The 21,485-nt window shown below is 41.8% G+C and overlaps 1 protein-coding gene across 1 annotated transcript in view; it reads right to left on the reverse strand.

The window, feature by feature from the left end:
- PAIP2B (poly(A) binding protein interacting protein 2B) overlaps positions 1-1,314 on the reverse strand; it is a 32,659-nt gene extending 31,345 nt beyond the window's left edge. The window contains exon 1 of the mRNA XM_011219296.3: positions 1,127-1,314. The gene's annotated coding sequence lies outside the window, so the exon portion shown is untranslated. The remainder of the gene's footprint in view (positions 1-1,126) is intronic.
- Between the last annotated feature and the right edge of the window lie 20,171 nt (positions 1,315-21,485).

Genomic DNA, 21,485 nt, shown 5'->3' on the forward strand with positions numbered 1-21,485 from the left:
GTGAATGGTGAAAAGAGAATATTGTTTTTAAACAGATTCAAAGCCATATTATCCATATGCTTGGTGTAATCAAATCACATTGTGCTACACAGCTAAAGTATGTGGTATATTTTATGATAAACTAGGGTGGACAGACCCTTACACTGCAAACTCTCTGCCACTCCAGTTAAGCTATTTAAAGTATAATGAGGAAAAAAAGAAGAAGAAAAAGTATAATGAAAACTGCCTACTTAAAATAATAATACATTTTAAATTTCTTGGGGCCAGAAACCCCTTCTCACCTGCATTTTCAGAAACTATCACCAAAACAATTGTATTGGGACAAGGATTTCAGAGAGGGTATTATAATCAAATGCCATTTTAAGGAAGGCAAGAAGAGTTTACCATTAACAAAACCGATTAAAGTTCCCAATCTTGCAAAACTCCCTGTACTGTGTATTCTGCGTCTCTTTGCCTTCACCTTCCAGCTGCTTGGAAGGAGCAAGTGGAAAATGTTAGTTTCCATGAGAGATGTGGATGAAATTTAGGAGGTGGGAGGGGTAAGGAACTCACTAGCAGAAGGGAAGGCAGCAGAAAAGTGGCCGGGGCTCCTCACTCAAATTAGGTATCAAGACAGAAAGCTGGAGTAAAGTGGGAGGTGGAGGGAGTAGAGGAAACGCAGATAACGCACTCGGGCCCGCGAATGGGGGAGGGGTGAAAACGCGCAACTCCTCCCCCTACCCGCCTGGGGAGGGGACCGGGGGATGCAACACCGGTCAGTTTGCCTCGCGGTGTTGCACTGGGGTAGTGAGGGGACTCGCAAGCCAGAGGTTTCAGTCCGAAGGAGGCTGAGGGGGCTCAGGGAAGTTGAGCGGCGGGGGAGGAATAGCGCGCCTGTGCGGGGAGAAAGGGACTAAGACCCCCTGACGCCCGCGAGAGGCAGAGGGTAACCCCAGCGAACGCCCCTTCTCGCCGATGGCCACAACGTGGACCGCCGGCTTACCCTCACCACAGGAGCTCGGACAGACGCGCGTCGCCCCTCACAGCCCCGACGGTTGTGCAAAGGGACGCGCAGGGCGCCCCCAGAGCCAGCAGAGCGGCGCTTCCCGCGAGTCCCCTCCTCGTCAGCCGGGGTCCCCGAGCCCACCTGGGCTGACCAGAAGCTCTTCCTCCAGATCGTACTCCGCCACTCCTCCGAGAGCCTCAGCCGTCGCCACAGAGGTCGCCGTCGCCAGAACAGTCTCGGCCTCCAGTACCAAAGCGTGAGCCACCGCACGGGAGAAGCGCCGCTGCCACTCGCCAGGTTACCTCTTACAGCACACTGGCTGCTTACTCCTCCCCCGAACCCAAGCCATTGGTTGCTGGGCACCGCCCCATTCGCCTATTGGACCGAAGATGATGCCGCTCAGTCACCTAGAAGGGCATGTGTGTTGCTTATTGGTCTAAATGTGAAGCAGTTCCCGCCCACTCCCTCAGAAGTTCCAGCTTCCGATTGGTATTAACATCTGTCTTTTTGCTCCCTTCGTTCTTTTTCTCAGGATAGAGCGCCTCCTTTCGGGAGACACCGGCTCTGATTGGCTGAAAGAATATTACGCTAGTCCTGGATAGGCATTGAGCCAAGGATGCGTCCAGCCCCCACGTGGGGGAGGAGCCCAAGGCTCCGCACCTCCGGGTTTGTTTACACAAGCTCTTGCTCGCGCTTCCTTCTATTGGCTGAGCAGCGGCCCCTCCCACCGGGTTGCGCCATTCAATCTAGCAAGGAGGGGCATGGGGGCGGGCCTCAGTGGGATTTCCCTAACTGTCCATTACTAAGGGAGGAGCTTTGAGCTAGGCTGGATGCGAACTGGCGCTGTGCTTCACGTTCGGGAAGTTGGGAGTTGGGCTCCTTGGAGGGTTTGGAAAGAAGCAGAGGGACTCTCTCACACGTCTAAAAACAAACTGAACTTCTTGAGTGCTTTTAAATTTCCCCCTTAAATTTAGAGTGTCGCATTTTTGTTTGCTAAGGACTTTGAATTTTATCCCTCAGGAAGTGGGGATTTCTCTATCGAAGTCTTTATACACCTTTGTCTCTCCCCACCTCTCATGCCAATTGTACACATAACACAGAGGAGAGGCTTAGTAAGTGATTACACGAGTGGATAAATGATAAAAATGAAAAGGACAGTGAAATAAAATCAGATTAAGTAGCAAAAAACATGTTAAATATATATTTAATATAAATAATATAATAAAGTTAATACATAAATAAATTCATTCATTCAACAAATTTTATTACGCATATGATATGACATTCCAGGCTCTCATGTAGGCTGTGGGTATATGATATGAATAAGACAATGAAAATGCAACCATAGCGCTTTTTCTCTAATGGAGGAGAGTGACAATAAACAAGTAACCAATAAATAATGAAATGTCATGTTGTGATTGAGTATTACAAAGAAAGATAAAGCAAGGGTTGAAGAATGGTTGAAGGAATGGCTATCTTAGGTAGGATGGTCAGTTTAAGATCTGTTTGAGGAATCAGCATTGCAAAGAGATGCATAATGTGAAGAACAGGAAGGAGGATGGTAAGCAGGGCCACTACATTGCTCAACACCAGGATCACTAGTCACACTGCTTCATGTATTTCCCATTTGTGTTATTAGGCATAATTTTAGGATTGTCTGCTCTGGTTTTAATGTGATTTGGTTAAATAATGTAAGCAGATCCTACAAGAAATACTTATCTTCTTTAGGGGGAAAAAAAAATCTGACTACAAAATAACTTCCCCACCCTCCATTGCTTCTTTTCCTAGGGTGACCTTCAGCTATCTGGTGAGAGAGGTGCTTACAGGATCTCAAAGCTTTGAAAAACAGGGTCCTCAGGTCCATATTGTTTTCTTGCACAATCAGAAATACTCTTCAAGGATGAAGATATACTACAGGATAGCAAAGGGATGTGGGGAGGTGTTGGTGGGCTCCAGTTGTTTCCCTCCGTACCACTGACACCGTCTCACAACTTCTTGACGGGATATCACCAACGACAAAGAGAAAATCTTAAAAGTAGACAGAGAAAAAGGTACATTACATTCACAGGTGGGAGGTGGGAAGATAAGAATTACAGCAGACTTCCTATTAGAAACTATGGAAGCCAAAAGACAATGAAGGAGGGACCTGGATATCTGATAATGCTATGGAGAATAAACAGGCATCCAAAGCGAGAGACAGTAGACAATAACCATCACAAAGTTATAGGATATGGTGTCAGTTGGAGAGAGGAAAACAAGAGGAGTACACCAATCCTTCCTGCACATCCCATTTCTGTCATGGTGATAAATCTTCATCCTCAAAGAGTATCTCTTTTTTTTTTATTGTGGTAAAATCCACATAACAGAAATTTTATTATTTTTATCATCTTTAAGTATACAGTTCATTACAGTTCATAAGTACATTCGTTGTTGTGCAACCATCACCACTATCCATCTCCAGAATGTTTTCATTATCCCAAACTGAAATTCTGTACCCAGTAAACAATAACTTGCTACCTCCCTTCCCCTACCCTCTGGAAATCACCATTCTACTTTGTGTCTCTATGAATTTGACGATTATAGGTACCTCATAAAAGCAGAATCATATAATATTTGTGCTTTTGTGTCTTGCTCATTTCATTAGGCACAATGTCTTTAAGGTTCATCCATGTTGTAGCATATAACAGAATTTCATTCTCTTTTAAAGTTGAATGGTATTCCATTGTATATACATAACATCTTTTGTTTATCCATTCATCCATCAATGAAATTTGACTTTTGTGAATAATGCTGCTATGAACATTGGTATACAACTATCTATTCAAGTCCCTCCTTTCAATTCTTTTGGGTATATACCCAGAAGCAGAATTGCTGGATCATATGGTAATTCTAGGTTTAATTTTTTTGAGGAACTTCCATACTATTTTCCACAGCAGCTGTACTATCTTACATTTGCAACAACAGTACAAAAGGGTTCTAATTTCTCCACATCCTCACCAACACTTGTTATTTTCTGCTTGGTTGTGTGTGTGTGTGTGTGTGTTTTGATAATACCTGCTCTAATGGGTGTGGAGTGGTATCTTGTATATTTGGTTTGCACTGTCTCAATTATTGGTAATGTTGAGCATCTTTTCATATGCTTTTCAGATTCATTGGAGAAATGTCTATCCAAGTCCTTTGCACATTTTTTAATGGAGTTTTTTTGTTTTTGAGTTTTAGAAGTTCTGTACATATTCTGGATATTAATCCCTTATTAGATATAAGATTTGTAAACATTTTCTTCCATCCTGTGCGTTGCCTTTTTTTCTCTGTTGCTAGTGTCCCTTGATGCTCAGAAAGTGTTTCTCTTTGTGCCAGGTCTGGATGACCAAGTGGCTGGTTAAAAACCAGAGATCTATTAATTAAAAAGAGGAGAATGGGGGGGGCACCTGGCTGGCTCAGTGAGTAGAGCATGTGACTCTTGATCTCGGGGTTGTAAGTTTGAGCCCCATGGTTTTGTTTTGTTTTTTTTAAGGACAATGGATATAAAGGCCACAGAAAATAAAGCTGTACGATAGAGTTGAGGAAATGTCCCATAAAACAAAACGAAAAGCAAATTTGATGGAAAATAGGAGACAAAGTGTGAGAAAGTTTCCAGAAGTAGAGAATAGAGGCAAGGATATGAATTAAATGATACCAAAAATATGTGTCATAACTGAATTAACCTGAGTCCTTTAATTGAAAGAACTCAACAAGTGCCCCAAACTTTAAATTAAAAAGGTTCACACCAGTAGGAACACTTGTTAAATTTTTACTATGTGCCGGGCACTGCTTTAAGTTCTTAACATGGATTAATTCATTTAATCTTCAAAACAACTTGAGTACTGTTATTATCCCCCTTTTACAAACAGATAAACTGAAGTAAAAAGGATTATGTAATTAACCTAATCATTTGGCTAGTTAGTGGTAGAGCTGCACTGTGGTCCCTCTACAGATGAGGAACATTTGAATGTAAATACTGATGACACCACACATGTACCACGAGGGCATTAAGAGATTTATTATGATTATAATGAGGTCTTTCATGCCTCAGGCTCCCACACAGGGCAGAATATGTCTTGAGAGAGTCAGGAGGGGCAAATGACTTTGGCTTTAATTGTGGTTAGTGAGTAGCGCTGTGGTAAGGGTTTTCACGTACAGGCTGGTGGCTCGCATGACCTGAACTTCCCAAAAGAGGAAGTACTGGGCTTATTGCTTTGCCTACATGTGAGGCAAGAGGAGAAGAGAGAGGCGTGGGGATCAAAAACTACACAGTCAAATGTAAAAAATGGAGACAGATTCTCTATTACAGTCAAATTCAAGTCAAAGCATTTTTGCAAAGTGGTGAGGATAAGGAGACGATCCTAAAAGTTTCCAGAGAGAAACAGGTCACACACGTAATATTAGGAATTAAGAAAATCAGATTTTCCATAGAAAACACAGGAGGACAGAGCCACAGGAGCAATACCTTCAAAATTTGAGAGAAACTATTTCTAACCTAGATGTCTTCGTCTTTTTGGGCTACTATAACAAAATAGACCAGATGGTTTAAAAACAACAGAAATCTATTGTTTCCAGCTCTGATGGCTGGGAAGTCCAAGATCAAGGTGCTGGCAAATCCAGTATCTGGTGAAAGCCATCTCCCTGGTTCATAGATGGCAGTCTTTCCACTATAACCTCACATGGCAGAAGGCGTGAGGGATCTCTCTAGGACCTCTTTCATAATGGCACTAATCTCATTCATGAGGTCTTCACCCTTATGACCTCCCAAAGGCTCCACCTCCAAGCACCATCACACTGGGGATTAAGTTTCAACAAGAATTTTGGGGGGACACAGGTCTATGGCACTAGAAGCTATACCCAGCCTAGCACCAATTAAGTGTGAGGGTGGACCAAAAACATTTTCACAGAATCGAGTTCTCAACAAATTTACCTCTCAGGTATCCTTTATCAGGACCTGTTGGAGGATTTGCACCAACACAATTAGAAAGTAAATCAAGAAAGAAGGGGACACAATTCTATCCCAGTTAAGGTGGGGATAAAAAAGGAATGAAGGAGGAAGACACATAATTAAGGAAAGCAGGTCTAACAGAAGTGAAGAAGGAAGGGAATCCCCAGAATACCAATGAAGGGACAATGTGCAGCAAGCCTCAAGGGCAACGTGATTGCAGTGGAGAGAACTCCAGGCTCTAGCAGTGATGTCTCCTAGAAAAAATGGCAGTGGATATGTCACCTATATGTATGGCCATATTGACAGGCAATTTTATGGCTGGGAGAGTTAGTGATTAATCACAGAAGACTCAGAGGGAATTAAAAGCACCAGGAAAAGACAAAAGAAAAAGGACACAATCATACTACTCCTGGAAGGTTAGCTACAAACAATAAGAGCAAATATACATATGGCGCTATATGTCGGGTGCTGTTCTAAATGTTTTACGTGTATTAACTCATTTAATCCTCACAGCAACTCATTGTGTAGATAAGAAATCTTAGGCAAAGAGGTCACACAGTATATTTTCGTTTCCTCTTGTTACTTCAACAAATACCACAAACTTAATTGCATAAAACAACACAAACTTACTATCATACAGTCCTGGAGGCCAGAAGTTCCAAAATGAGTTTCAATGATCTAAAGTCAAAGTGTCTGTCTGCAGGCCTGTGACCATCTATCTGGAGGTTGTCGGGGAGAACCCTCTTCCTTGCCTTTCTAGAGGCCACTCACATTCCTTGGCTTGTGGCCCTCCTCCATCTTCAAAGCAAGCAACCGAGCATCTTCTCTCCCTGACTTCTGCTTCCATCCTTCCATCGTCTCCTTCTGACTCTGATTCCCCTGCCTTCCTCTTAAGAGAACTCTGGTGATTACACTGGGCCCACCTGGTGGTCCAAGATAATCTCTCCACTTCAAAATCCTTCACTTAGTCACTTCTAGAAAGTCCCCTTTACCATGCAAGGTAACATACCCATAGGTTCTAGAGATTAGGGTGTGGGCATCTTTGAAGAGACATTCAGCTTATCACACACAGCTAGCAGTGAAGCCAGCATTCAAATCTGGGTAATCTATATCTGAGTTCTTACTCTTAAGCATTGTGCTCTGCTGCCTGTATGACAATATTTACATAGTCATAATCATGGTAACACTAAATAATGGATTTAACAAAATTTGGGATATAAACACACTGGGAGGGCAGGGAGCAGGAAAGTATGTAGGGAGTAGCATAATCAAGGTAATTCCCCATATTTCACCGCAGAAAAGTGACAGACTAAGTAGTCTGAGACTAAAAAAAAATCTAAGAATAAACATATAACCAAATTATTAATACATGAGGATATATATAAATGAAATATGTACACACACACACACAATTGGTAAAAATGTTGAAAAAGGTTGCTGCAAGGGCCGAGGAGGTTGGTGATTTTTGTTAAAAGCTTGGTTTTTTAAAAAAGCCTGATAAAACCAGCTGATTTTGTAAAACATGTGTAGGCATAGCTTTGATTACAGACATTTAATTAGAAAGCCCTAAGGTGTGAATATGGGAACCCTGTCCATGGAGTTTCTATTTGCAGCTCCCTCCTCTCATGTTCCCCAGCACCCTGACCTTGTCTCGGGATCTTGTTACTTGCCTCTGGCTCCTCGCATGATGACTACACTGGCTGAGTTCCTCAGTGTTGGCACACATCCTTGGACACAGCTTTGGTATTTGTCCTCCAGCTGCAAGTCTGGGACTCTGGGTGTCTAAACCTCTGCTGTCAGAAGGGGGCCAAATAAGGGCTAACGCTGGATGAGTCAGATCAGGCTTTGGTGGGTTCCAGGCATATTATGTGGGCAGGGCACCTCCTGCCCATGTTTATGTGACCTGGAGCCAGAAAGCAGAGATCAGAATCAGGGGCAAAAGTAGACATCATACACCAGGGAGTTCATTCTAGGGACAATGCAGAGTAGGAGCCAGGTGGTAGAGCCAATGTGGAATGAGTGCACATGGGTGAAGGAATGGAAGTTTCTTCCAACAACAAGGAGTGACAGAGGGAACTGAGGCACTGGAGTGGGTTCTAACTAGGGGTGAAAAGCAAATGGGCCATAACAGGTGGGTCCTCACTGACAAACACATTGGCTGTGGAGGTACAGAGAGGGGCTAATATGGAAAATGTTCGATAGGAGTTTGGGTCAGAAACACATACGGGAGCACTGGGAGGATGCATTAAGTCCTCGGGATTCCCAGGCACTTCTTGACATCAGGGTGAGTCTCCTACAGCAGTAATGCGCAGGATGTCAACTTTGATTCTGTACTTTGTAGACCACATTCAGGGCTAGGTAGAGCCAGTCACGGAGCATGGTGACAGAGCCTCAACCTGAGCCCATGCTCCCTGAACTTCAGGGAAAGAGTGCCTAGCCGACAGTTTGGCTGTCTGGAGTGTATGAGGTTGAAAACTCAGAACATTAAACCAGGCAGCCTGCCTGGTGTGAACAGAACTTTTCTGCACCGTGGCAGCTGCCCACAGGCTGTGACAGGATGGGTGTCCTACCCTCAGACGGAAACAGTGTGTAAAAGCTGATTTTAGGCTGGAATTTCCATTCCCTGGGATAACATTTGACCTGCATGGGGTCATCTTCCGTGAGAAATGGGCACAGGGTTAAGGTACCAGACCCAACGTTCCTCTGGGATATAGTTGCCTCTGTAACTTTGCTATAAGCTAAGAGTCTAGAGACTATAAAATATCAGACTGGCTCAGATAAGGTTAGATAAACAAAGCCTACAGCCTCTGGATTGTAAAGCAACTCCCAGGGATCTACCAAATCACCTTGCCTTCTGAATGAGTCAAATGTGGTGTTCCAGAGTACAAAAGGAGTAAATGAGCATTCGTAATATTCAATCCCGATATGGTGATGAGCTATTGGAGGTCTCAGTAATCCTGGTAGTTCTTCACAAAGGTCGCTGGGGTCTCAGTGGGGAATTGGTGTTGTGGTTGGTGAGAAGAGCTTCAGCTTCAGGCCAGAAGAGGGATTGCAGCTGCTTGGCGAGAATGCAGGCTGAGCACCTGTTCATCTGAACACTTGTACTAGGGAGACGGGGGTGATAACAGGGCAGCTCCCCAGCCTCTCTGTAGGTGGTGTACATCCGGCTCTGGCGGCCCAAGCAATGCTGGTGGGTGGCAGGCATGAGTCCTTCAAGGGATGCTTTGCTTATTGGATCTCAGTCTGGAGAGGTCAAGGAATTCAGACAGTGTGGGCAGCATGGGACTAATAGCAGCTGGCTCTGGACATTTTGCCCCCAAGAACAGCTAGAATGAAGTGGTCTTCTGGGTCACTGCCCCTCCCTCCATTTCAACCTTAGCAACATTGCTTCCTTTCTTCTCCCCAACTATTTGAAGAAGAGTGGGTCCCGTTAACTGAAAGACTTTATTTTCCTCAATCAAGTATGTAAGCAGTAGGTGATCACCTACTGTCCGTCTTCACACCTCTCCATGTACTGTGTAATTTTTCCTCTAAAGAAACATTGAACGCCTGGGTGGCTCAGTCGGTTAAGCATCTGCCTTTGGCTCAGGTCCCACATCGGGATCCCTGCTCAGAGGGGAGTCTGTTTCTCCTTCTACCCCTCCCCCCTGCTCGTGATCAATCTCTCTCTCTCTCTCCCTCAGATAAATAAATGAAATCTTTTTTTTTAAAAAGAAACATTGAACATATATTTTTTAAGCATTGATTTAATGGTGCATCAAATCATTAGCTTATCTGGGCACCCGTGTGTCCTGAACCGGACATTCTCTACCTACCCTAAGAAGGAAGACTCTATGAAAGTACAACTGGAATGCAGAAAAACTCTTCTTACAGTTGAGTCTCAAAGCACACCAAACCTATAGTTCAATGAAGCATCAATCTGAAGATGCCAGATGGAGGGATAAGAGCAGCAATGAGGCCATGAAAAAGTGGTCGCCACAGCAAAGATAGGGCAAGATAAATCTACATGCTGCTTAGAATCCCCTTCTACCCCACTCATCATGGGCTAAATACAAAAATGTCCCATCCCCCTAGATGGGGACCCCAGAAGGTCTCCAAGGCATAGCTTGGCCAATGTTGGCACCAGTTTGGTCAAGTAGGGTAGAAACAGCTGAGGGAAAGAGATCCAGAGGAGGATCCAAAAACTGTCCGGGAGAGAGCGGAGGGCAATACTGTAGAGGTCAATGATGTCAGGTTGGAAGGATGGCAAAAAGCAGGTGAAACTAAAAAGCTGGGAGCCAGGTGAAAGAAAGGTGAGGAACAAAAGCAAAAGTGTCAAGCCAGGGCTTGTAAAAAGGACTGAGATACCTAAAGTTCCTTTGTGTAAGGTTTCAACCTAACATAGGATAGGAGGGGTTATTAGGTAATTAAGAATGTGAATGATACTAACAGTAATTATTTAATGGTAATGGTGATTTCAGTGAGCTTTCATGTAACAAGGTAAAACAGCTGTAAAATATATTTGGAATAGTTGGGAAAATAAAAATGTGTACTGGATATTAGCACAAGGGAATTATTGTTCATTTCATTGGTATAATTGGTAGTATTGTTAAGAAGGAGAATATTCTTAATTTTTTAGAGCTGTAAGTTAAAATATTTAAGGATGAACTGTCATGATACCTGAAATTAACTTTGAAATGGTTTAACAATGCATACATATATACATCTAAAGTCAATATGACTAAATGTTTACTAGTTTTGGAATCAAGTAATGAGTATATGGCTGTTTGGTGTACTATTCTTTCTAATTTTCTGTTTAAGTATTTTTCTTAATAAAACTTAAAAATAAGAAAACTAAAGCATTAGCTTTTATAAATAGATGAGTCAGAAACTAGAATAGAGCTATGTAATAAATTATTGATTATACTAATGAGAAATCAAGGCTATGTGGGTGAAAATGTTATCAATTATCAGCGTTGACAAGAAACTTTTGGCCAAACGTCTTTAACTGCAGATTAAATCTGAATCACAGCTGGCTGATAAAATAGTTTCTTAAGTTCTCTAGCAGTTTCCTAGGTGTTTCCTGATTTCAATAATCTAAATATTCATTTGCAAATTGATCTATCTCAAGGACATTGGGAATAATGATTTCTTTCTTCTTCTGAGGGCTTGTATCTGCGATCCTTCTCATTTTTTGCCTAGCATTTTTAATTATGTCATTGTGACTGCCTAATTTATTCCTTAATAAAACTGCCACCTCTTTAAGGGTCACATTTTAGAATTCTTGCTCTCTACCCCACATGCACATATCCCCCAAATATTTATTTATGGATGGGCTTTAAAGATTCATGTTGTGAATATGTTTGCAGAACCCATAAAACTCTACAACTATGACACAATTTCTGTTTTGCAAACCATTATTTTTATATAGTAACTTGCATTCTGAAAGCAAAGCTCATTCACATTCCCAATGACCAGAAGGGTCCCACTATACTATGGGAACCAAAATTCCAAGAATGCCTCCAGGTTCCAAATTTACCCATCCTGTAATGGAAAATCCAGCGCTGACCTTCCTTGCTGAGGTGGTAGTTTCTGATTGCACAATACTGTGTTCCCTTCCCAGGACTGCAGGAGCAAACAGTCTTATGAGAACCTCTCTCTCACTAAAAACACAGACTGTTCATTTAGCAATTAGAGCTGTTAGCACAGCAAGCTGGCAAGAGAACAGCTTCTGTCCCTGGGCAGGGAGCCCTTGGCAGAGCCCGGACTTCAGGGCCTAGAGAAATAGGTGGGCCAGTGACTCTAATTTGTTACTTCCCCAGCACTTACTTATTTGCATCTAGTATCCTGGCAAATGACATACGTTTTAATTGCACCTGTACGGCAGAGGGGAAAGTTAGATAGGAAGTGTAGGAAGGAAGAACAGGAATGGTCTGTTGTCTCCGATGGCTTGGGTCTAGATGACGCTGCCTCATTCACTCATCCCTCCAACCCTCCATCCAATATCCACCTACTGACCATCTACGCTATACCAGCTGACGCGCTTCGTGCCAGAGACTCACTGATGAATGGGACATGGTTCTTTTCTGTGAGGGACACACAGGGAGTGGAAAAAACCAAAATGTAAATAAGAGTAACAACAAGTTTCATACTTTATGGAGCATAGAGAGGACGTACAAATAGGAATGGAATAAACTTTGGGTCTCCAGAGTTTCCACCTGCCCCTTTGCCCTAAGAAGCCAAATTTGCTAATCGTTTCAACATACTAATACTTTCCAAGTTCTTCTTTGGGGTTTTCCATCATCTGACCAGGAAACTCAGAAATTTCTCAAATGTTTATGTTACATGCTATTTGCACATTTATTTTGTCCTATAAAATGTATTGAGCCTGTGATAGCTATTTGGGTGTTGCATGTATATAAATCTTGTCTCCCTGAGATCCCTTACTTGATGATTGTGATTATCCTGTACTTTCACATAGTGGTAAGCATAGTGTAATTATATCATATCTACTCAAGACACATTTCTAATTGAATAACTACTGAGTTATGAGAAGGCCCTTCATCTTTCTCTCAGATGCCACACATGAAAAATGAAGAGAATTTCCCTGCTCCTCTTACCCCCTCCTAGAATTGATGATCAAGGGCTCTGAAGAATGAATATATTCTGGCTGGATAAGGGTGAATAATTAGTGTTCTCCCTTTCACATAATTCAAGATGTAGGTGTCAGGGAAGGATCAAGCGTAGTGCCCTTTGCTAGTCAAGACTCTAGGTACAGCTGACAGAAACCCAACTCCAAATTCCCTTAAGCAGAAAGGGAATTTGTTGGTTCAATTAGCTGAAAAGCCCTAGGATTAGTATTAGCTTCAAGCATGGCTCGATCTAGGTGTTTAAACAATGTCATTAGGCCCTATTTTTTATTCCCTCTCTTAGCTCTGCTCTCTTCTGTGGTAGGAAAAAAGAACACACACAGCTTTGACTTTACGATTCTGACAACTTTCAGTTCCAGAAAAAGACAGAGCCTTGCTCTTCATCCATGGTTCCAGCCCATCTCATGTAGTGACTCTGATTGTCTATAATTGTGTCACCTGATCCTTCATTTCACTACTGTGGACAGTAGGAGGAAGCATCACAACTGTCTAGCCCTAGGGCATGTTCCCACCCTTGCCTTATGGTGTGGGTACAGTCCTGTGATTGATAATACTAGTAGAATTGCTAAGGACAGGGAAGGGAATGTTCTCCGTGGAAAAAGGGATATTGGGCAGACAACAGATTTCCACAGGCTCCTGGATTATTCTTACCTAATCTGGAAGCAGGGAGAATTCAAGTTCATATATGGGCAATGGAACCTACTGAGGGACCATTATTTATCCTTCGGTGGATGACTGCATCTTGACTTCCCTTTCCAAAAGCTAGTGACCTCTAACTAGTAGAAAGTAAGGTAACTGCTTTAATTTGTGCCTTACTAGTTCTGCTCTCCTATTCATAGATGAGGTAAGTGGGCTCTAAGCAGGTTGTACTCCTTGTCATAACTTGTGGGAAGTTGTGGTTTATTTTATAAGTGGGTCAAGGCATGATACATGGCCAGGTCACCTCAGAGTAAAGAACAAGGGGCCAAGTAAGAAACAGATTGTAGGCTCCAAGTCTAGATGGGAGCCGTAGTGTCAGGGCCTGCCTCAAAGCCCAGTTATAGACTGCTCCCATCAGGGATGCAATTCGATGGGCTCCATTCAGGGGTTTATCAGAGACTGAGCATATGAGCAAAATAAATGCCCCACACCAACTACTGGTGGACTGGGGGTTACTAATAATTTCCCCAGACCTTCCAACTCCTCCATCTCTTCCCTAGGAAAGAAAAATTTCTGATCTGACTGATTAGATTTAAAGTATTAATTGGGTCCTGCTCATTAGCGATCAAAATCATTTGTGGTTGGAAGATACACTTACATCAGTGATAGTGGATGCAGGCTCAGTTGGCGCTGTCAACTCAAGTGTCCTGGGTCTAATTCACATGACTTGTCCCTGTGGCTTGGGCTTCTTCCATCATAGTAACTGGGTTCTAAGAAGTATTCTGGGAAAAAAGGAGCAAAGGTAACTCGTTCTCTCAGGCCTGATTCAGAAGTCCCAGAACAACATATCCATTTCAATCTATTGGTAAAAGCAGTCACAGGGCCAGCCTGGATTCAATAAGAGGGGAAATAAACCTCACCTCTTGATGTGAGGAGCAGCATACATCTAGAGGGAAGGGAAGAATATGTTGTTGTTGGAGGCCCTCTTTGGAGATTAGCTACCACAGTTTGGGATTTACTCTTATATGATAACATTCTCTCATGTTATATGATAACATACTCTTATATGATAACATACGTATGAAAAAATACGTATAATACTATATTTTATTTATTGAAAAAAATCCAGGTATAAATGATTCCATGAAGTTCAAACCCATATATATACACATATATATAGCCATTTGAATTTTTTTCTAGGAAGTGTCTTCATAACGTTGCTCATTTTCTCCCTATGATATCTTACTGATTTATAGGAGCCATTTATATGTCATGAATAGTAATCCTTTGATGTTTGTTGCAAGTATTTTCTTCCCATTTGCCTTTTAACTTTATTCGTTTTGCTATTTGAAATTTCAAAAATGTTATGTAGTCAGAACTATCAGTGTTTCCTTCGGGTATTCTGGGTTTCACATACTCTTTGGAAAGGCCTTCCTTATCTTAACGTCATAAAATCCTGTTCTCCATCTTTTTCACTGTGTATAGTTTTCAAATATTTATCTACAGGGGTATTAGGTTTTCATATCAATGATATGAATTGTATATATATTAACTCCTTATTAGTCGTATTGCTAAATATATATTTCAAGTATAGCAATTTAGTGATACCATTTTGGATTGAGTACAAAATTCAAATTTTCATAGAGTTGATTTGCCGACTAGATTTATCCTACTTCATTAATGCTTAGTATCTGATACAAAATTCTGTTTCATTTCATTACTTTTTAATATATTTTACTACATTTTAATATTTCACTCTTTCATGCATCTGGAGATTACTTTGGGCTATAAACCACTTACTACAGGGGCGCCTGGGTGGCTCAGTCGTTAAGCATCTGCCTTCGGCTCAGGGCGTGATCCCGGCGTTCTGGGATCGAGCCTCACATCAGTCTCCTCTGCTGGGAGCCTGCTTCTTCCTCTCCCACTACCCCTGCCTGTGTTCCCTCTCTCGCTGGCTGTCTCTCTCTCTGTCAAATAAATAAAATAAAAATCTTTAAAAAAAAAACCAAACCACTTACTACAATAACATTTATTAAGTAATCCTTACTCACTTATTTTAGTGCTGTCTCTTTTCATCACATATGAAATTCTGACATACTTCTGTGCCATTCATCATAGTCCAATTTACAGAAGGATACTATGTTATTTTGATTGTAGTTGCTCCTGTACATTTTAATGTCTAGGAGGGCGAGATCCCCTTTTGCGCTATGCTTTATGTTTAGGGATAGTCTGTTTCTTTCACATAATTATTCTTATTGATGTAAAAGTTAGGCGGTATGCCAGGAGTCCGGTCAACCAGGGTTTCTAGAATGGCTCTAGCAAAGAGACAGGAGATTACGCAGTTCTACCAAAAGAAAGAAGATACAAGGTAGGGGCCCAAACCTATGTGTGGGAGTGAGGATCAGCCATGGGCTTGAGGTACAGAGTGAGAGAAGGGAAGGGAACGCCGTAATTCTAGAGCTACACGAAGATCCTGGATCAACAGGGATGGGGTGTGTTTAATTATTTTTAATCAATGAAAACACTGTTTTAATATAAAACGAAAAACTTTTATGGACAAAATGGTATGTTGTATTAATAAACATCCAATGATTCAAAAAATATGAAGAGGAAGGCAAATGTGTCCACAAATAACATTATCCAGAGATAACTGCTATTAATAGTTATTCCATATACCTCTGTCTTTATTTAATCACACACACACATACATACAGACAGGACCATTGTACACATGATGTTCTCTAATCTCCTTTTTCATGTGAACAAATATCGTGGGTATCTTTTCATGTTAATATACTTAGACTAACATCACTTTTAATGTGTGTGTAGAATTCTATTGTTTGTATGTATATCATAATTTATTTAACCAGATCCCTATTAATGAACGTGTTTCATTTATATATATATATATAAAATACACACTTCATTTATATATATATATATATATAGTATATATAATACTGGTATTAACAGTCTTGCAAATATATCTTTAGAAATTTGTATTATTCACGCCATAGGATAATTTATAGAAGTAAAATCCTGAGTAACTTTCTACCCAAAGTTACCATTATACAGAATTTTATGCTAATAATTTCTTGTGTTTCTTTATAATCTACCCCATCTGTAATGACCTAAATGACCACACGGAAGCTTTTTAAATTCTTGTGTAGGTCAAACTTATCTATTCTCCTTTATGATTTATGACTTTTGTTTTGTGCTTAGAAATGTCTCTCTCATCCATGTATTCACCGTATTTTCTTTTAGTAGCAGTTTCAATTTTTCACATTTAAGTGCAAAAACATCTGAAATTTATCTATTTGATTTAGGAATTGAGGTAGAAAATCCAACTAATTTTTCCCCCCAGCTGGTTAACCAGTTGTCCCAATAGCATGGGTTAGAATAATCTGTTCCTTAAGAGGGTAATACAACCCGTTTTCCTGCTCCCTTATAGAAACCAAGGAAGGTGTGGTTCTGGGCTAAGAATGTAATCCAGTCACTAAGAACATTATAGTAATCTCCACAGCCTTGGCCAACTCTTTGTGCAACTGAGGAAAGACCATAAAGAGCCACGGGGCTTCTTTTTCTCAGCAAGCCAAAAGGAGCACAACCTGTGAGCCAAGAAGAGAGAGAGGAACTAACAGTGCTCTGCATAATAATGTGAGACTCTGACACCCATGTGAGAGTGCTCTAGATACACAAGTGAAGAGATGCCTTTCCTCTTCAAGGATTTATACTGAATCAGGAGTCACATGCGTCCGATTTTATAGTTACTTCTTTTGTCCATTCATTCATTTACTCAACACATACTATTGAGTGCATACTGTGTGTCTTGTACTGAGGCTGGATTTCAAGGCCTCATTTGTCCCTCTGGCCAGTGGCCCTGGACAGGGAGGATGTCCCTTAGAAGGAGACAGTTGAGCAAGCGTCTGAAGGAGGTGAAGGATAACTGGGGGAAGAGCATTCTAAGTAGAGATAATAGCAAGTGCAAAGGTCCTGAAATGGAAGTGAGCCTAGCATATTATGGAAAAGCAAGAAAGGTCCACGTGGCTGGAATGAAGTAAACAAGACGGAGGTGGTAAGCACTGAGGTAGGTGGGAGTGTGCAGTATCTTGTAGGTCATCGTAAGAACTTTGGCTTTTACACTGAGTGAGATGATCTGACTTCATTTTAAAAGAATTTCTTCTGTTGCTGGATGGGAATAAACTATAGGAGAAGCAAGGGGCACAAGAGGGAGACCAGTAAGGCAAAGGTGATGGGGGCCTGGACCAAGATGGCAGCAGTGAAGGTGGTGAGAAGTAACTGGATTCTGAATATATTTTCAAGGCAGAACTGACAGGATTTGCTGCGGGCTTAGATGAGGGAAGTGAATGAGAGGAGTCAAAGGTGACCCCGTGGTCATGCATGGGAGACTGGAGGGATGAAGCTGCCCATTTACTGAGATGGGGGAAGACATCTCAGTGGGAAGAGAAAGTTTGGGGAGAAGCCTAGGATTTTGGCTTTGGACATGTTAAGTTTGACATGTCTGTTAGACATCCAAATGGAGAGAAGTAGATAGTTAGATTTACGAGTGTGGATTCCAGGAAAGAGGTCCAGCTGGAGATACGACGATGGTAGTTGAAAGTCTATAGATGTTGTTCAAACCCACAAGACTGGATGGCATCACCAAAGGAATAAGTGTAGGTGGAGAGGAAGAAAGGGCCCCCCACTGGCCTTCTTGCTGTATTTCAAACATTGGAACTCATTCTTTCTTCTTTGCTCTTTGCCCTTTGCCAAGAATGTTCTTCTACTAAACATTTACAACACTCCCTCCCTGGCTTCATTTTAGCCTCTCCCAAATATTTTCTCCTCAGAGGCTCTTTCTTTGATCACTCTAAGTAGTATCCCTTCCTCTTACACCCACTAATCACTCTCTCTATCCTTTACCTTGCTTTGCTTTTCTTTATAGCACTGCTCCTTTCTTAAACTCATATATTCATTTGTTTACTTATTTATTGTTTATCTTCACGAGGTCAGGACTTGGCCTTTTTAAAAGTATTTTTTAACCATCTACCTTAGTTTGGGTCTCCCTAGAGGTAGACCTGAGACGAGAGTTTGAGTGTGATTGCTTCTATGAGCCACACCGCCGGGGAATACCAGTGGGAGTGTGGACAAGTGAGGCAGAGATGAGAAGGCCGTCAATAAAGGATGCATTATCCACAGTCCTCACTGTGTGTAACTGCAGCTGCATCCTGCAGAAGAAACTGGGCCTCCAGGAATACACCCCGGGGGTGTGGCTGCTGAGCTAGTCACACACCAACTCCTGTTAGTTGCCAAATAATGGCTGTTTCTAGGGTATGTTAATTCTTATGTACTCCTGGCCTGATAGACACACTCGCCTGTCGCCATGCCACGTTCTGGCTGCTGAAGAAAGTCAATAGGCAAAAAGATGCAGATCCTGATGATTAGAAGTGGGATGGGGTGCACTACAAGACCCAAGGTATCAGGGTAGAGCCATAACACCATCTGGTACATCATTCTATCTCCAGCACCCAGAACTGTGCCTGATACATAGAGGATACTCAATAAATTCATGTTAAATAAATACTGTTCACATGTTAAGTAAACATTATAGGTGTTTTCTGGGGGAAAAAAGTCTTATTTTGCACTTAGCTCTTACGTTCCCCTCCCTACATTGTGATTCCTGTCATTTCCCCCAATCCTTGAGTAGAGTGGAATGCACGTGGACGGCCTTGTGTGGTGGTGGTGTAGACATTGAAGGGGCAGAATCTATGGGGGATGTGCCCAGGAGCCCCAGGCAGAGAAGGGGCGAGCTGGGAGGAGCATACCCAGAGTAGATAACTCAAGGGGAAGTAAGAGGGATGTCTGACAAATGTCTACTCTTCCAATGCCTACTAGATGAAGCTCTTTCGTGAGTGTTTGGGCATCTATCTTCCCTCCCACCCATATGTCAAATAAATTCCAGTGTATCGTTGTGTCTATTCCTGGGTTCTATTTTGTTTGAAGGATCCTTATCTCTATTCTTTTGCCATTCCCGAAATGTAATTTAACTGTCTAAAGCCACCTGGGTTTTTTTCTTGCTTGAAACCTTACAGGATTATTTCTTTTAAATTTATGTTATAAAATGAGAAGAAAGATGGGCCTAGGACCTAACACTGAGGAAGAAAGATGTTTAAGGGAAGGACCTCATAAAGAATTTTCTGAAAAGAATTTAGTAGAGAAGTGGTTGAAAGAAATAGATGTGTCTGGTGTCAGAATAACCAATAGAGGAGAGAATCTTAATATTAAAAAAAAATGGCCAATAATATGCCATGTCTCAAAGAGCAAGAAGGATGAAGGCTGAAAAGCGGCCACTGAATCTGGTCATTATAAGGTCATTGGTGCCTTTAGAGAGAGCAGCTTCTGTGGAGTGGGGAGAATAATGAACAACGGGCAATGTACAAGGACTTACTGCAGAGTGAAAAGGAATATGAGTTCCCGAAACACGTAGGGAAAGAGAAAAGAGCATTGAAATCTAAAATGGCAGGGAGAGGGGGGGAGAAAGGGTAGCTGAGTGGGATGACTCAACCCTTTGTGATTTATACTGCAGGGCTTTGTCCCTGGGAGAGGCAGGACGGTACAGTGGTGAGCACAGGCTCTGGAGACAGCCTGCCTGCCTGCGTTCATACCCCCGCTTTACCACTGCTTACGACCTATGGAAACTTGGGCAAATTACTTCACTTCTTTGTCCTCATCTGGAAAATATAATTAAAACCGCTTCTTTGGTTCTGGTGAGAGTGCACATAGTAAGCACCCAAGAAATGTTAGCTATCAATATTATTAAGACTATTCTCATCACCAGTAATGGTGATGTAGTTTCTGGCTTTATCTCTCAGGAACATCTACTGCTGTTGCTCTAGGGCAGTGATTTTCAAAGTGTGGCCCAGAGACTTCCGTGAGTCCCCTGAACTCTTTCAGGGGGCCTGGGAGATCAAAACTGTTTTCATGAATGAAAACTTACTTTGTCGTTTCCACTCTCATCCTCTCACAAGCATCGAGTACCCTTTTCCAGAGGCGATGTGATGTGCGAGATTGCAAGAGAAGGATGCAGAAATAGATATGAAAATCCAGCTGCCTTCTATCAAACCAGACATGAAAAAGATTTTCAAAGATGTAAAAGAATGCCACTCTTCTCACTTATTTCTGTTGTGTTTTAGGAAATACAGTTAATTTTCCTAAAAATATGCTATTTATACTAATAGGTTTATTATCATTATTTTAGATGCTTTCAAACCAAATATTTTTAAAAGTTATCTGTTTTAATTTCTAATATAGTAAATATTCAATAGATATTATCCATATAAATAAAAGCTCTTTGAGGTCACCACTAATTTTTAAGAATGTAAAGGGAAACTGACACCCAAAGTCTGAGAATCACTGGTCTAGAAACTAAATCAGAATCCAAATAAGAGACGTTAAGTAGTTTGTACTCCTTTCTCTGATCACCCAGGGCTACTTGCTTTTCCCTAAGGAAATGATTTCTGTTCATGGCTCTGAATCTTTACATGTGCTATTCCCTTAGTTTGGAATGTCTGTTTACCTTTCTTTGTCTGTCAGAACTCTGCAAGTCCTTTAAGACCCCTAAAACCCACTGCACTGGCTTATGGTGAAATAGGTCCTCAACTTCCCTTCTTGGAGGCTGCCCAGAATCAAGTGTGCTTATGCTCCTTTCCCATAGTCTTTTACTGTTCACCAACCACAAACATAGAAATAGCTATATGCCAATCTCAGTAGAAGCAGGAGGGCCATGTCACCCTCATTGTGGCCAGTGTTCCTCATGAGAACACTTCCTCCCTGCCAAGGGTCTTACATTCCATGCTCCCAAGACAGGAAATCTTGAGTTGAACAACTGCACTATCCCTTGACTTCAGCTTACAGTTGTAGCCCTGCTCCAATCTGAGCAGAAGCGGGAGAATGATCCTCTCCCCAGTTCTTGGTGAAACTTTGTCACCTGGGCCCCCACGTACCATTTCTTGTTCACTGGCTCTCAGAAACCTGCTACTTTAGCTCTGCTCACAAGCCCCTTTCTATCAGAGTCAGACATAGTCTGGGCCTGATTGAGAAATATGATACTCTCTTCTTCATACTTTCTTCTCTCTTCTACTCCTCAGGGGGCTCAAACACTAAAAATAACTTCACAATAGCAGCATTTCCACCAGGTTCTGAATTTTAATTTAAGCTTAGATCCCCTGGGATCTCCTTTTGTCATTGCCATTATCATTGTTGT

Source organism: Ailuropoda melanoleuca, chromosome 4 (genome assembly GCF_002007445.2).
Source record: "Ailuropoda melanoleuca isolate Jingjing chromosome 4, ASM200744v2, whole genome shotgun sequence".
Taxonomy (NCBI): Eukaryota; Metazoa; Chordata; class Mammalia; order Carnivora; family Ursidae; genus Ailuropoda; species Ailuropoda melanoleuca.